This window comes from Mesoplodon bidens (assembly GCF_964165515.1).
Source record: "Mesoplodon bidens genome assembly, chromosome: 5".
Taxonomy (NCBI): Eukaryota; Metazoa; Chordata; class Mammalia; order Artiodactyla; family Ziphiidae; genus Mesoplodon; species Mesoplodon bidens.
The window spans coordinates 66,807,893-66,825,386 of record NC_138161.1 but is presented as its reverse complement, the minus strand read 5'-3'; the positions used below and the strand labels follow the sequence as shown (position 1 = coordinate 66,825,386).

The 17,494-nt window shown below is 38.2% G+C and overlaps 1 protein-coding gene and 1 pseudogene across 3 annotated transcripts in view; both read left to right on the top strand.

Moving 5' to 3' along the window:
- Positions 1–17,494, top strand: part of GSK3B (glycogen synthase kinase 3 beta) — a 204,847-nt gene that overhangs the window by 16,374 nt on the left and 170,979 nt on the right. The gene's annotated exons all lie outside the window — the stretch shown is intronic.
- On the top strand, positions 5,029–5,835 carry LOC308618333 (nuclear cap-binding protein subunit 2-like; annotated as a pseudogene). The gene has a single exon. The product of its transcript is annotated as a nuclear cap-binding protein subunit 2-like (transcript).

Below are 17,494 nucleotides of genomic sequence, written 5' to 3'. Positions count from 1 at the left end.
CCAGAACCCCCTCTTTGATCAGGTATAGTGGGCTTAGACAAGTTACAAACTTTTTATAGCTTCATTTTCCTCATCTGGACGTGGTGATAATAATACCTACTTTTCTGGGTGATTGTGATGCTTAAAGGAGGTAATTATGCATGTAAGGTGTCTGGCACAGAGTAACCTTAGCTGCTGTTATTAGTAGTAGTAATAAAAGTAATTAAGGCTTTGGTGTAGATTGTTACCTCTCTGTGTCCTGTTTTTTTGTTTTGTTTTGTTTCTTAATGGGCATGTGTAGGGTGGTCATAAGGAAAGCCTCCAAATCTTTTTTTAAACTTACTTGAGGAAAAATCATCACCATTTGCCTTACTAAATTACAGTCATACCTCATCTTACTGTGCTTCGCTTTATTGCACTTTGCAGATACCACATTTTTTACAGACTGAAGGTTTGTGGCAACCCTGTGTTGTCAGATGATGGTTAGCATTTTTAGCAGTAAAGTATTTTTTAGTTAAGGTGTATACATTGTTTTTTTTGTAGATACAATGCTACTGCATACTTAGACTACAGTGTAGTGTAAACATAAGTTTTATGTGTGCTGGGAAACCAAAAAACTTGTGTGGCTCACTTTATTGTGTTACTCACTTTATTGTGATGGTCTGGAACTGAACCTGCAATATCTCCGAGGTATGCCTAGAATGAAAGTCCTATCTTGGGTATATTTTATAGGGCATTAAGAAAGTTACAGTTGCTGTTAGGCATCTGGCACTTTTTCAGTGAGTACTATTTGTAATCAGCAGATGTTGGCCTAGTGCCCATAAAGTTCTTGTTTGTTTTTAATGTGAGATGTGTATTTTGAGTAGATCTAATGTCTGTGTAGTCAATATTTAAAAAATTTTTTAAATTTATTTTTGGCTGCATTGTGTCTTCGTTGCATGCGGGCTTTTCTCTAGTTGCAGTGAGCGGGGGCTGCTTTTTGTTGCGGTGCGTGGGCTTCTTATTGTCATGGCTTCTCTTGTTGTGCAGCACAGGCTCTAGGCGCCCGGGCTTCAGTAGTTGTGGCACACGGGCTCAGTAGTTGTGGCTCTTGGGCTCTAGAGCACAGGCTCAGTAGCTGTGGCACACGGGCTTGGTTGCTCCGCGGCATGTGGGATCTTCCTGGACCAGGGCTCGAACCCATGTCTCTTGCATTGGCAGGCAGATTCTTAACCACTGCGCCACCAGGGAAGTCCGTAGTCAGTCTTTTTATACTGTATATTTTTCTCCTGAAAGCTGTTTTCAGGCTAGTCTGTATGCAGTGACAGTTTGGTTTGTATTTGACCATTAGTTATTAAATGTTTAACTATGGTGGGCAAACCAGATTACTATGGAATGTGAAGATTTTTTTCCCCCAACTTGGATGTCTACTATAGTCTTGCTCAGTAGAGTTAAATAGTTTGAGGTGCCCTCTGAAAATTTGGAAAACATGTTTAGAGCCTTTCAAAACCAGTTAATAAGACTATTAACTGTGGATTGAGTTAAGCAGAGTATGGTATTTTTCTTCCTTCAGTTTTTATTCCTCTTCAGTTCTGAGGAAGTGGGGGAGAAAGCCTCCCCACCACCCCCCCCCCAAATTTTTTTCTTTTCCTAAATTTTTATTTCCTGCTTTGAAAATAGCCAAGATCTTTGGGGGCTCTAAGAACACCAGTTTTCACAGTGAAGCTTGAGGCAGAGTGATTTTCATGGGAAACCTTTTCTTATAAAATAAAATACTCTTTGTCCATGTCAGGACATTTTTAAAGGAACAGCTAGTAGCAGCACCTCACTACCTTGTCACTAACTAAGGTGGAGGAAGAGAAGAATGAGTCACAGTTTCATTCTTTCTCCTATTCTGCTTCTCTTCTCTCTTTCCCTTTCCACTTAGCTCTTTATTGGCACTGAAAAAGTTTGCCAACCCTGATCTAGATCACGCTATCTGATGGTGGTGATATTTTTTTATTCCTTCTGTTTTATTTGCTAGAGCTCTTCTATAAAAAAGAACTTCTTGGGCTTCCCTGGTGGCGCAGTGGTTGAGAGTCCGCCTGCCGATGCAGGGGACATGGGTTCGTGCCCCGGTCCGGGAAGATCCCACATGCCACGGAGCGGCTGGGCCCGTGAGCCATGGCCGCTGAGCCTGCGCGTCCGGAGCCTGTGCTCCGCAACGGGAGAGGCCACAACAGTGAGAGGCCCGCATACCGCAAAAACAAACAAAAAACAAACAAACAAACAAACAAAAAGAACTTCTTTACTTCAATCAATTGTATGATTATTCTGCAGAACAGTAGAATAAATGCCTGATTCTTTTCCTAGTATTTGATAGAGGTGGCTAGTGAGGTGTTTGTTTGTTTGTTTGTTTGTTTTGTTTTCTTTAAGAATCAATACTAACCTCAGGTTTTGGATATGTTTGTTATAATCCATTGTAGTTATTCTTTTTAATTCTCAAATTGTCTCATCTTTAGCTAGTGGGAGCCCCTTCATGTTGGCTCCTGTATTCCTCGAGAAAACCTCAATAATCTTTGGTAACCCTGTTTTCCAGTATGAAAAGATGTTCCAGGCTCATCTTGTACATCACCTGTCTCGGATCTAGAACTAGTTATTTCTCTAAGGGGTTTTGATTCCTTTTAGTGTAAGATTATATTTAAAGACCATCATCTGAGTCTTTGTTGCTATGGTTGTGTTGTTTGTAGGCCCTTTTATTGGACAGAGCTAGGGGGTGTGGTGTGTGTATGTGTGTGATTTTTTGTGTGTGTGGTAAAATAAACAGTGTAAAATTGACCATTTCTATTTTAAAGTGTACAATTCAGTGACATTAAGTACATTCACAGTATTGTTTATTGATCACCACTATCTAGTTCCTGAACTTTTTCATACTCCAAAAAGAAACCCTGTATTCATTAAGTGGTCACTCTGCATTCTTACCTCTCCCCAGACCCTGGCACTAATCTGCTTTCTGACTATGGATTTGCTTGTTCTGGAAGGTTCATAAGTAGAGTCAGACAACATGTGGTCTTTGTGTCTGGCCTCTTTCACTCAGCATAGGTGTTTTCAAGGTTCATCCATGTTGTAGCATGTATCAGTACTTCATTGTTTCTTATGGCTGAATAACATTCCATTGTATGGATATACCACATTTTGTTTATTCAGTTGATGGATGTTTGGGTTGTTTCCAGATTTTGGCTATTGTGAATAGTGCTGTGGTGAATGTGTACAAATTTTTTTGGAACACTTGTCAGTTTTCTTGGGTGTTTACTGAGGAACTGCCAGTTTTCCACAGTGGGTGCCTCATTTTATATTTCCACCAGCAGTGTATGAGGGTTCTAATTTTTCCACATCTTCTCCAACACTTGTTATTTTCCATGTTTTGATAATGGCCATCCTAGTTGGTATGAAGTGTTATCTCACTGTGATTTTGATTTGCATTTCCCTAATGACTAATGATGTTGAGCATCTTTTGATGGACTTGTTGGCCATATGTATATCTTCTTTGGAGAAATGTCTATTCAACTCCTTTTCCCATTTTTTCTTTTTGTTGTTGGGTTGTAAGGCTTCTTTATATATTCTGGATACTAGACCCTTACCAGATACATGATTTGAAAATACATTCTGCCGTTGTATGGGTAATCTTTTCACTCTCTTGACAGTGTACTTAGATGCACAGAAGTTTTAAATTTTGATGAAGTTGAATGTACCTGCTTCTTTCCTTCTCGTGCTTCTGGTGTCATATCTGAAAAAGTATTCCCAAATCCAAAATCATGAAGATTTACCCATGTGTTTTCTTCTAAGGATTTTATATTTTATTTCTTACATTTAGGTCCCTGACCCATTTTTGAGTTAATTTTTATATATGGTGTGAAGTAAGGGTCCAGTTGTCCAAGTTTGATGTGTTGAAGAGCCTGTTCTTTTCCCATTGAAGTGTCTTGGCACCCTTGTTGATTATCAGTTGACTATATAGATGCATGGGTTTATTTGTGGGCTCTCAGTTCTGTTCCACTGATCTGTATTTCTGTCTTTATGTCAGTACTACACTGTCTTGATTACTCTAGCTTTGTGGTAAGTTTTGATACTGGGAAGTTTAGGTAGTCTAACTTAGTTTTTTTTTTTTTTTTTTTTGCGGTACGCGGGCCTCTCACTGTTGTGGCCTCTCCCGTTGCGGAGCACAGGCTCTGAACGCGCAGGCTCAGTGGCCGTGGCTCACGGGCCCAGCCGCTCCACGGCATGTGGGATCATCCCAGACCGGGGCACGAACCCATGTCCCCTGCATCGGCAGGCGGACTGTCAACCACTGCGCCACCAGGGAAGCCCTAACTTAGTTTATTAAGAAGATTATTTTGGCTATTCAGAATCCTTTTCAATTTCATTTGAATTTTAGAATCTTCTGTAGATTGCTTTGGGTAGTATTGACATTTTAATATTAAGTCTTCTGATCTATGAACATGGCATGTCTTTCCATTTATTTAAGTATTCTTTAATTTCTTTCAGTAACTTTTGTAGTTTTCAAGTCGTACCTCCTTGGTTAAATTTATTCCTAAGTGGTATTTTATGCTATTAAATTGAAATTTTTAATGCTGTTGTAAACTGAACTGTTTCTTAATATTCTTTTCAGAGTGTTCATTTGCTTAGTGTATAAAAATGTGAATGATTTTTGCGTTGATCTTATATTCTGCAACTTTGCTTAGTCTGTTGTATGATTATTTAAATGCGAAAATACACTAACACAACACTGTAAAGCAGCTATACTCCAATAAAAATTTAAAAAATAAATAAATAAAAATTTTAAAAAGTAAAAAAAAAAGAAAAGAAAATACACCATGAGTTCATACTAATATTTCTAAGTCTGATTTTGTTTCCAGTTTAAGGGTTTAGGATTATAAGATTTTCCCTTTAACTTTTTTAAGATTTATATTTATAGCTCTTCTTTTACGCTGAAAGTCTTGGAGAGTAATGAATTACTTGCCATGTTACTTATATATACATATGTGTATTAGTATTATTATTTTGAGCTTATTGTAGAAAATGGTTGCTGAAAACAATTGCCAGTTCCGCCACCACCAGGGTGGCTTCGTTATTCTCACAGTGGTGGAGTCCTCGGCCACTTCTCTGCACTTTGTCAGGTGGCCTCCTGAAGGTGCTGTGAGCGACTCCTACGTCGAGCTGAGCCAGTACCGGGACCAGCACTTCTGGGTCTCATTACTTTAGAAAGTTCCACATCATAACCATCATGAATTTCAAGCATCCTGCAAGATTCAAACAGTGAACAGATTCAACTTTTGCTGTTGTTTATCTCTGCAGTCTAAAGCCTATAGCTTCATTTAGGTAGTAGTAAGATACTGTCTTGTAGGATTTCTACAGTGTTTCCTGAATGGGTGACAATGAAGAACAGGAAAAATTACTGAAGAAAAGCTGTACATTGTATGTTGGAAATCTTTCCTCTTACACAACTGAAGAACAAATCTATGAACTCTTCAGCAAAAGTGGTGACATAAAGAAAATCATCATGGGCCTGGATAAAAATGAAGAAAACAGGGTTCTGCTTTGTGGAATACTCTTTAAGACCAGATGCAGAAAATGCCATGCGGTACATAAATGGAACTCGTCCAGATGACTGGATCATTAGCACAGACTGGGGCACAGGCTTTAAGGAGGGCAGGCAGTATGGCCGTGGGTGTTCTGGGGGCTAGGTACGACATGAGTATCATCAGGACTATGATTCTGGGAGAGGAGGCTATGGAAAACTGGCCCAAAACTAGTGAGTGGTGAGAGCCCCATCATGAAAAACTCACTCCTTTGGCCTGTTGAATTTGACTTGCGTTACCCAAGGTCTGTGAACCTGCCCATTTTTACCAAGCTTTAATCAATGTCTCTACTGAGCTGGAAGCCTCTTCATGGTTTTCCACTTAAAAATTATTAAAGGACATAATCCAAAAGAATGCCTTTAATTCTATAGTCTTAGCATCTTGGTCGTGTGTCAGATTACCAGAATGATTTCAGTTACCAGGTCAAAAATTGTGTTCCTTAGCAACAGACGTATAATGTTGATCTATCAGCCAAAACACACTTCTTTTAGGAAGATTGGAAAAAAATTTTTTTAAGTGTTTACCATATTTGCATCTAAGTAGGTTCATGGTCTACCTTGGGGCCTGGAATTACTATTTTTAAAATTTTAAGTTTGCATGAGATCAAGTTTAGTAAGTGGAGTTTTGCTATGTAATATAGCTTTACTCTAAATTAGGAATAGATGTTTGATAACTGAATTTTTTTCTGTGTTGAATTTTAACCTCTAAAGGCAAACTTAAGAGTCAAGGGAACTTCCTAAATAGTTGGTAAGCCTTAGACAGTCGCAGGGGACACCATCTCTTATGTGCTTTACATATCCGGAAATTAGGTCAGGACTTGAAGGGTATTTTTACTAAACACATTTTTCAAAATATGTGTTTTAGCTAACGTTAAAAAAACCTAGGGTCTGTATTACAGGGAACCTCAACTTCTGTAAGGGCAAGGGGGGACGCTGTCAGTAGGAAATGGGCAGGAAATATCAGGAGATGTGAGTTAAACCAGTGCCTTGACATTATGAAGGTTGCTGTGAGAGCAAGCAGATCTATTTTTTTCATTTTCAAACTGATCTTGGGAATTGAGTGGGTTTTTTTTTTTTTTTTAAATGAGCTTAAAGATCAAGAGAATGCTTAACAAAAACAAAATCAGAAATGCTTCCCTCGGGAAATGTTTTGGCTCATTCTCATACTGAAGTCTGTCTTGTTTTTTCCTTAACTGTGCTGAGTTTCAGAGCCTGGGTAGTGAGCTGGTGGTCTCTACAGAGAAGGGAGTCTGGAGGATTTATTTTGTATTTGTAAGGGAAGAGAGAATTTCTCTAATATTATGTGAACTATTGCTCATTTTAAACTGGTAGTCTAGTATAATTTTCCCTGACGTAAGTGATATTTTTTCATCTAGCAACAGAGTATCTCCTAATTTCCAGTAGTTTGTGAAGCTGGGGCTGAAGTATCTCAATGTGAACATCTTGCATGTTACAGTAAGTATGTTTTCTCAAATTTAAACTGGCTATTTGAACTTTAAAAGATATCTCTAAATTAGTTGTAAGTATTTAGGAAAGCATTTGCAAATATCTAATTTAATGAGGATGTACAATTCATTATTAAAATCTTCTTATGCTGTAGTTTGAATTAATGTATTTTATATTTTGTAGTAAAATGTAACTCAGATTTCTAGAGGCCTTAAAACCACAGACAGTGGTTCCTATTTGAACTGTCTTCTGTAACAGATTTCAATAAAATTGGACCAACTTAAAAAAAAAAAAGAATTCTTACAAATTCTACTAGGGACTTATAGTCAAACTACTGTTTTAAAATCATTTGAAATGATTGCTCTCTAAGCCACCCATTTGATATATAGTTTGGTTTATTCATTTTGCTGTCAGTTTTTGGGAATAATCTGTTTTCATTTTGATTTACTTTTGATTACTTTTATAATTATGTAAAACATATTCTTCGTTCCAGAACCAAAGCTACAATATGTAGTCAGAAAAATCTAGCCTTTATCCTTTCCTTCCCCTATAAGTGACCATTTTTATTAGTTTTTCGTTGTTTACAAAAAATGTATATAAACTTAGTCATATTTCTCTTTCTTTCTTAGATAAAACTTACACTTTATTTAGCACCTTGTATTTTCTTCTACTTAGCACAAATCCTGGAAATCACTCAGAATATAGGGAGCTCTTCCTTACTGCTTTTTAAACCTGCCGAACACTCTGATTTTTTAATTCAAGGAGTTCCATATTGATTACATTAATGTATTACATAGAGAAATTTTTTTTTTTTTTTTTTTCTTTTTTGCTGTACGCGGGCCTCTCACTGTTGTGGCCTCTCCTGTTGCGGAGCACAGGCTCCGGACGCGCAGGCTCAGTGGCCATGGCTCACAGGGCCCAGCCGCTCTGCGGCATGTGGGATCTTCCCGGACCAGGGCACGAACCCGTGTCCCCTGCATCGGCAGGCGGACTCCCAACCACTACACCACCAGGGAAGCCCCATAGAGAAATTTTGATGGGACCAAGTTCCTGGTTCTTCTGGCACTGAAACTTCAAAGTATTTTATTTTTTATTTATATAATAAAGATATTATTTTACCACAAATACTCAAACAGTATAGAAGTGTATGCAATAAAATTTGTAAAGTTGTCTCTGATTCCCATATGCTCAGTTTCCCTTTATTCCTATCTCCAGAAATTATTACTAGTAAGTTAGTTCAAGATATTTTTCTACAAGTGTATAGCATTTAATATACTACAAATAGTTTTTAAACAAAGTGGGGATCATATCATGAATATTCTGTAACTTGATTTCTTCAATGTAATATTATCAGTTGAGCTTTAAATTTGGATAATGAAAAAGATTCGTGAGTATAACTAAGACTTAAAAAATGATTTTGAGACTTTTTTCTTCTCTTTCGTTAACACTAGTCAATAATATTTTTTTTGTGTGTGTATATAACTTACTAAATTTTCTGTATTGTAATTTCTGCTCTAAAATCCAGAAAGTAGTGTGTGTAGCTATATCCCTCTTTACTTTCTTCTTAGACTCAAACTTACATTTGGAAAGAAATTGAGAAAAATTTTATTGTATTCTATTGTGGCTTAACACTAAAAGGAAATCTAAATAAAGTCAATATACCTGTTAACCACCAGTGAGCTCCGTAAAAACAGGAAAAAAACTGCCTATCTTGTTTATCACTGGGTCCCTAGCACCTAGGACAGCGACTGATTCCCTATTCTTACTCTGTATTTGTTTTATTTTCACCATAAATTATAAATGGATCATGTTCTGTGTCCTTTTTTCATTTGTTAATATATCATGGAAAGTTTTCTTGTCAATACTTAAGTATGTGCTTCATTCTTTTAAATGAATGTATTAATGGAGATACTATATATTACATAATTAGGTGGTTTTAAAGACTTTAATTTGAACCCTTCTCACCCCCCCAGACTTTGGTACTAGTGTTCTGTTTTTAAAATATTAGTGGAAGATACTAAGTTGAGGATTATATTGGAACAAACTTGTATAACTCCCTTTCTTAAAGTGTATAACATAAGTAAATGTTTATGTAGAATGGCAGTGTACATTAACGTGCTTTAAACAAATCTATGAGTATTCTGATGATGAATATTAGAGTCATTCACTTTAAAATATTTTGATAAGCAATTCACATAATGAGAAATAAAAATAGTTAACATGTGAAAAAAGTGTTCAATTTAGTATAATTGGTGAAATACAAAAATAGAATGAGGCAAAATTGTACCCCTTCCTCCCCAGTGAAATTGGCAAAGATTAGAAAGATCATATTTAGTTGGTGACAAGAGTTTTGGGAGTTGTGTTGCAGAAGGAAAGTAAATTTATGTATTCTTTTTGGAGGGCAGTTTGGAGAGTTTCAGAAGTTCTAATTCTGGGAACTTAAGGAAAAAAATTAAGGCTATGCCCATAAATCTAGTTTTACATGAATGTTTATGAAAAATTTAATCCTGGGATTAATAACAGTAATACTACTTAAATAGTGCTTCATCCATGCCATATATTTATTTAATCCTTTCTACAATCCTGTAGTATTTATACAGTAGGATTAAAAATGATGATGTATAAGAATATTTAACATAGAAATAAGTTCATGGTTTCTTTTTTTTTTTTTTTTTTTGTGCTGTACGCAGGCCTCTCACTGTTGTGGCCTCTCCCGTTGCGGAGCACAGGCTCCGGACGTGCAGGCTCAGTGGCCATGGCTCATGGGCCTAGCCGCTCCGCGGCATGTGGGATCTTCCCGGACCGGGGCACGAACCCGTGTCCCCCTGCATTGGCAGGCGGACTCTCAATCACTGCACCACCAGGGAAGCCCAGAAATAAGTTCATGATAAGAATGAGTGAAAACAGCACATTGCAAAAGAGTATGTGCAGTGTGATTGCATTAACTGCAACAAAATAGAGAAAACTGAGAATATTCTCCAAATATTTATACTTATGCTTATAACCCTTTATTGTACTTACAATACAGTTATAATCCTGTTGTTCAAATATGTTACTCTTTCTGAGTTTTTCTACAGTGAACATATATTGTCTAACAAGAAACCTGTTATTTTTTTAAATGTTCTTTGATTTTGCAAAAGGGTTTGCTTCAGGATTCCTGAACAGTAAATTATCTAAGTACCTTTAAAATAGAAATCCATTAGTAACTAACTTTTGGTGAACACATTAAATAGGGATTAAAATGAAGTGTAGTCTTTGATTTCTGTTAATTTGATGGTGTTTTCTATGGATTAGAAATGGAAAGAGTAGAAAGTTAACTGAAGCATATAAAGTTTGAAGCCTGACAATGGCAAAATGACGAAGTCTTTTAGATGTTAGTTTTGTGGTTGCTGGCAGTGAAGCTTTATCATAAATAAATGAAAGAAAGAAAGAAGGGGGAAGGGGAGAAAGAAGGAAGGAAGGAAATAGAAAGGGACTTGCTATATTTTTGCTTGCTATATTTTCATGGTATTATAATCAGGTATTTTCTCTTTTCCAGTAGGAATTTAATAATTCTTTTTTTAAAAATTTCATTTCACTATATCTTTCATTTTATTATTTATTTATTTAATTAATTTTGGCTGCGTTGGGTCTTTGTTGTTCCACGCGGGCTTTCTCTAGTTGCGGCGGGCGGCGAGCAGGGACTGCTCTTCGTTGCGATGCGCGGGCTTCTTATGGCCGTGGCTTCTCTTGTTGCAGAGCATGGGCTCTAGGCTCGCGGGCTTCAGTAGTTGTGGCACGCGGGCTCAGTAGTTGTGGCTCGCGGGCTCTAGAGCGCAGGCTCAGTAGTTGTGGCTCGCGGGCTTAGTTGCTCCGCGGCATGTGGGATCTTCCCGGACCAGGGCTAGAACCCGTGTCCCCTGCATTGGCAGGCAGATTCTTTTTTTTTTTTTTTTTTTTGCGGTATGCGGGCCTCTCACTGTTGTGGCCTCTCCCGTTGCGGAGCACAGGCTCCGGATGCGCAGGCCCAGCGGCCATGGCTCACGGGCCCAGCCGCTCCGCGGCATATGGGATCCTCCCAGACCGGGGCACGAACCCGTATCCCCTGCATCGGCAGGCGGACTCTCAACCACTGCGCCACCAGGGAGGCCCTGGCAGGCAGATTCTTAACCACTGCGCCACCAGGGAAGTCCAGTAATTCTTATAATTATTTTTTCTCCTCCTTTAGAATTGGTTTCTTTCAAATCTTCTGAATCTTATAGTTTCAGTCTTGTTCCTACCCTTTTCAGGAATTAAGAAAATTAGTTCACCAGGTTGCTGCTTATGAATCTGATCTATGTAGGACTAGAACTTGTGCTAGTTTTACTTAGCTTCATCTTTAACACCTTGTTAAAATGTTTTTCTCAGTCAGGCCTTCTTTGCCCCTTATTTTAAAAATTGCAGGGCTTCCCTGGTGGCGCAGTGGTTGAGACTCCACCTGCTGATGCAGGGGACACGGGTTCGTGCCCCAGTCCGGCAAGATCCCACATGCTGCGGAGCGGCTGGGCCCGTGAGCCATGGCCGCTGAGCCTGCGCGTCCGGAGCCTGTGCTCCGCAACGGGAGAGGCCACAACAGTGAGAGGCCTGTGTACTGCAAAAAAAAAAAAAAAAAAAAAAAAAAATTGTAGCTGCTCCCCAGTTCTGCACTTTCCATTCCCCTCCTCTGCACTTTTTTTTAAAAAGCATTTATCACCTTGTTATATATAATTTATTTTGTTTGTGTCTGCTCTTCCCTCCTCCCCTGTTTAAAATGAAAGTTACAGGGAGTGGGCAGATTTTTGTTTCTTTAGTGCCTTGTGTATTTCCAGAGTGCAAAGCAATGCCTGGATAATAGTATTTCAGTAAATATTTTTTGAACAATGAATAGAGGGTACTCAGTATTTGTGGAATGACTGGATGTTTTATTTAGTTGATGGAGGTGAAATTCTAAGTGTTTACAGTTTAGGATTCCATAGTTGTTTTGTATTGTGGTGTTTGATTGTCAGTCTAGTAATAGAATTAAATTTATTGACAAGTTGAAATTTCTGAATTTATTTCTGAATAATTCCAGAACAGGGATTATTCTTTATTAATTTAACTTTTATGATATTGTTTATTAACTTTTGCTAAGTGAATACCAAAAAGACTAATAAGATGAGTAGGGGAAAAACCTTTTAGCTTGCTGTGAGAGTCTGGCCTTTTTGGTCCTTGTGAGGGAGCTGGACTAAGGTTTAAGAGCTTTCTTGCTCTTTCTCTGACTTTGAGATTCATCCCAGGGATTTTGTGTTTTTAGTTATATTTCTTTGGAAATAACAAGCTGTGAGGAAATGAGTTTGATGAAACTGCTGCCATGATTGCTTTTTTGAAATCAAAACTGTTGTTGAATGTTAATTAGCACCACAGCTTTGTGTGAAGGCTTTTAGACTTGAGTGATAATGAGTCTCATTATTATAGAGTGTAAGATGTTCCAAGGTCTCCACATTTATTCATCCAGCACTTAAAGCCAACTATATGCTAGGCACTCTGCTAGACTACTGAGCATACAAGTCAGTGGGACAGATTCAGTAAAGAGGAGATAGTAAAAATGTTTGTTTCACAGGTGCTTCTCCTAGATGTGGGATTTCCCAAAAGCAGGAGAATTTATTTTCTTGGGTATTTTTGGTTTTGATTTAATTTAAATTGAAATAGAAAATGAGCCACTAACTAGTATTGAGATGTATGATCACAGCATAATTTTAATGTCAATTTGCTATTGAGCTAGAGTTTGTATGAATGTATATGTCTTTTTGAAGGTATTAACATTTATTGTCTTGTACTTTTTACCTGTTTTATTCTTTTAACGTAGTCCTTATAACAACCCTGAGAGATAGGAGTTATTGTCAGTATTTTACAAATAAGAAAAGTGAGTTTCAGAGAGCTTAAGTCATTTGCTTACGGTTCATAGCTTATAAGTCGTGGATTTTAAACCAAGCCTATTGATGCTGAAGTCCATAAACTTTTTATAACACTTCCCCAGAGGAATCTGGTTTTCTTTTTTTGGCAGGGTTGGGGGCACATAGGTAATGTTAAATAACAAGATGTACTGAATTTGTAAGCTGTTCTTCAAATTTTCAGCCAGAGTATTTCAAAATAAAAATTCTCTTTTTTTCTTAATAAAAAATAAAATATATTCATTATGGCAAGAAATACAAGATTAGGGAGAAGAGAAAAGAAGAAAGGTAGCTGGGATGGGGAGAACCATAGTCCTGTTGATCCACTGTTAACCTTTTGGTATACGGGTGATATTTAATGTAATATATTGATAGTTTGGATTCCAGAGTTTCTGAGACCTGGAGTTAAATCTGGTCTCTGCCATGTAATAGTTTTGTGATTTGAGACTTTCATGGTTTTGGGGCAAGTTATTTATTTAAATTTTGCAAAGGAAAGAACTGAGGTTTGGAGAGGGCAGCCTACGTCATAAAGTTTTTTTTAAAATAAATTTATTTATTTTTGGCTGTGTTGGGTCTTCATTGCTGCGCATGGGCTTTCTCTAGTTGCGGCGAGCAGGGGCTACTCTTCATTGCGATGCACGGGCTTCACATTGCGGTGGCTTCTCTTGTTGCAGAGCACAGGCTCTAGGCATGCAGGCTTCAGTAGTTGTGGTGCATGGGCTCAGTAGTTGTGGCACACGGGCTTAGTTGCTCCGTGGCATGTGGGATCTTCCTGGACCAGGGCTCGAACCTGTGTCCCCTGCATTGGCAGGCGGATTCTTAACCACTGCACCACTAGCGAAGTCCCTAACAACATTTTTAATAAAAATAATATTTTCCCAAATAAAAATATTGAGAAATTTAACATTTTTGCCAATCTCTTTGCTAAGAGAATGAGAGTGAAAAGGCATTGTTATGTTATGTGAAATATTATTGTTATGAAAATAGTTTTGGCCTCATGGACCTCCTGAAAGAATCCAGAGATCTAGACTACACTTTGAGAACTGCTGACCTAAATATTCAATTATATTTTCTTTTTGTATTTTTATGACCGAATTTAAATCTGGAATGAATTTGATTACTACCCTCCCACCACTCATTAGCCAACATCTTTTTTTTTTTTTTTTTTTGCTGTACGCAGGCCTCTCACTGTTGTGGCCTCTCCCGTTGTGGAGCACAGGCTCTGGACGCACAGGCTCAGTGGCCATACCTCACGGGCCTAGCCGCTTCACGGCATGTGGGATCTCCCCGGACTGGGACACGAACCCGTGTCCCCTGCATCGTCAGGCAGACTCTCAACCTGCGCCACCAGGGAAGCCCTAGCCAACATCTTTTGAAAGTCCCATTTTCTTGTAAATCATTGACTGACTGCCTAGAATGAAGCTATAAACCTTTCCACCTTGCTCAGTTGTTACTGCCTGAGCTTAACTGTTGATTGAAAGCCCTAGTCTTAGCAATCTTTGCTTAATGTTGTATCTCTATTTTGGTATATTCTCTTAGGTTCCTGATGCATTCCCTCAACTCCAACTTACAGTTTCACATATGTTGTCCTAAAACTTAAAGATTTTTTATTTCTGTTGATGGTTGTGCCATATTGCTCTGAAAAATAGTTTGCTCACCAATTATGAAAGTGATGTATAATCACTGTAGGAAATCTAAAACGTGCATAGAAGCATAAATGAGAAAAGAATATTTTGTCACTGTGAATATGCAGAGTGCTGCAGACATGCTATTATTGCTGTCCTGTGATGGAGGTTACTTCAGTATTGAAAAATGCTAGCAAGTTGAACTATACGTAAATTCCTGCTCCACTCTTAATAAATTGTACATCTTTTGATGTGCTGCTTAGCTTCTTGGGATCCCTTGCTCACCAGTCTTATGTTCGTTACTTTTTGTGTGTTCCTAGGTACTTTGGATAAAAAGAACAAGACTTCATTTCCCTTGTCACTAATTTTGCAGGTTAATGAAGAAATAATAAACATGTTATGTGATAAGTATTATTATAGCTGTAAGCAATTATGAATATTATGGGAGAGCCTAAGCAAGCTATTGTTGAAAAATGATGAGGGAGTGAAGAGTAGGGAGTGGTCTTGAAAAAATTAAAGTTGTGTAATCTTTCTTTATTATTTGATGATTTGTTTGGCTGTCTAGGTCAAGAGAAGGTAGGAGTCAAGAATGACTCCCAGCTATTTGGCTTGAAAGACAGGGTGGATAATGAAGTTTGCTAAAATAGGGAATATATTCTGCTCCTAACAAAATAAAACTCCCTGCACACCTACACTTTCCAAGGCTCTGTTCTTTTGCTTTCCAAGATGAGATCAGTTGTGGCCATGTTGAGTTTGATGGGCCTGGAAATATTCAGGTGGAGATGTGTAGGAGGCATTGGAAAGCTGTTAGGAGAGAGTGTGGGCTAGAGAGTTAGCAGTGTAGCATAAGTGGTTGAATGAAGATTAAGATCATCCTTTGAGAATTCTTAGCAGGAGAAGAGAAAAAGGATAGGGACCCTCCAACATTTGAGAGACAGGCAGAGGAAAATAAATCCAGCAAAAAGTAGTCAGAAGAGGGGAAAATGGAAGAGTGGTGGTGTAGAATGCAACTGATCAGAATTTAAAGAAGGATGAGGGTAGTGGAGAAAGGGATTTGAAATGTTAAATCCAGCTTAAAAAGACAAATAAGCCTGAAAATGGTTCATTAGATTTAAGAATAAGGAGGCATTGTTGACTAAAGCAAAAGCAGTTTAACTGGGGGGCTGGGTACAGAAGTTATAGCAAAGAGGTTAAAGGTGAAGAAGTGGAAGATAGTATTGGCTACTCTTTGAGAAGCTTGCCTATGAAGCTAGGGGAGTGTGAATTAGAAGTGGACAAAAACATAGGGATTTGAGAGTGTTTATGTTCTAAGGAAGAAGAGAGGAGAGAATAAGAGATTGAACTAAGAGTTGGGGAAAAAGTCATCTTGGACTTTCTAGAGAAATGATTTCAAACTTTTTGTTTGCTCTCTTAATAAAAATTTTCCTAAAATGTATATTTTAGATAATACTGACTATGGTTTTTGATACCTTTTTATGATATTTCAGTTGTCACAAATAGGAGTTACTCTACTGTTGTTCTACTGAAGAGCCCCATTCTAAAATGGGCTATTTAATATAATCATGTAGCTTTTTGATGGTCAGTTTCATCTTTTCCTTGCACGTGTATGTGTCCCTCCAGCTCATTAATGTGGTTGATGGTAGCAGTAATACCATCTGTTCCTACAAATGTACTGCCTAAGTAACTGAACAGGGAAATCTATCAATGAGTTGTTAGGATTGTGCTCTGAATGAGATTACTGATATTAATTAATTAAGTAAATGGTAAGGAAGATCTGGGGGATGGCTGCTTCCATAAAGCTTAGTCTGTGATCTATCTATCTTTGTATCTGTCTATGGTTTTCTGCTGCTGTTTCACTTAAAGGATGTAGAGCTCATGGTTAGATTGCTTTAGAATGCCAACTCCAACACTTACTAACTCTGAACTTGAAAAACGTTCAAAACTTGACTTTCTTTATTTTTAAAATGATGATAATAGTACTTACCTCACAGGACCATTATGGAGGATAAATGATGTAACCCATTAAAAACACGCTTGGTACAGAGCAGGTAGATTAACAGTTGTTAGCTGTTACTGTCTCCAGGGTTTTGATTTTCTAGGCTTGATGTTCCTGGATGTTTTCTTGATTAGAGAGGTGTTACTGTATTTGAAAAGGGACTAGATTAAAATAGAGCATAGGGCTTCCCTGGTGGCGCAGTGGTTGAGAGTCCGCCTGCCGATGCAGGGGACACGGGTTCGTGCCCCGGTCCGGGAAGATCCCACATACCGCGGAGCGGCTGGGCCCGTGAGCCATGGCCGCTGAGCCTGCGTGTCCGGAGCCTGTGCTTCGCAACGGGAGAGGCCACAACAGTGAGAGGCCCGCGTACCACAAAAACAAAAAACAAAAAACAACAACAACAAAAAAAAATAAAATAAAATAGAGCATAGTGTAGATTTTATGTGTCTGGGAGGGCAGTGAGAATTTGCAGCATATATAAAGAAGGAGATTTATTTCCTGAGATAGGTTGGTTGGCTGTTATACCTGTTGAGGGCAGGTTTTTCTTAGAGGCATTTGAAATGCTGTATACCTCTAAATTGGTTCTGTAATCCCTTTATTTTTGAATCGAATACAAAAAGTATTTTAAAATGAGAGAGGGGTAAAAAGGAACTAGAATTATGTTATGGGGTATTTTAGTTGAGAGAGAGAGAGACAGAGAGAGAGAGACAGAGAGAGAGAGAGAGAGAGAGAGAGAGAGAGAGAGAGAGAGAGAGTGTGTGTGTGTGTGTGTGTGTGTGTGTGTAGGAGAACAGGGGTTGCTGTAGACTGCTATTTTAGGACAGGAAATTAATGTAACCTGGTGAGGCTCATGAATATTGCAGGCTTAGTATCAAAACCACTGGGTAACCTGTAATTTAACCCAGGGCAGTACTTGGAGGGCAGGAAG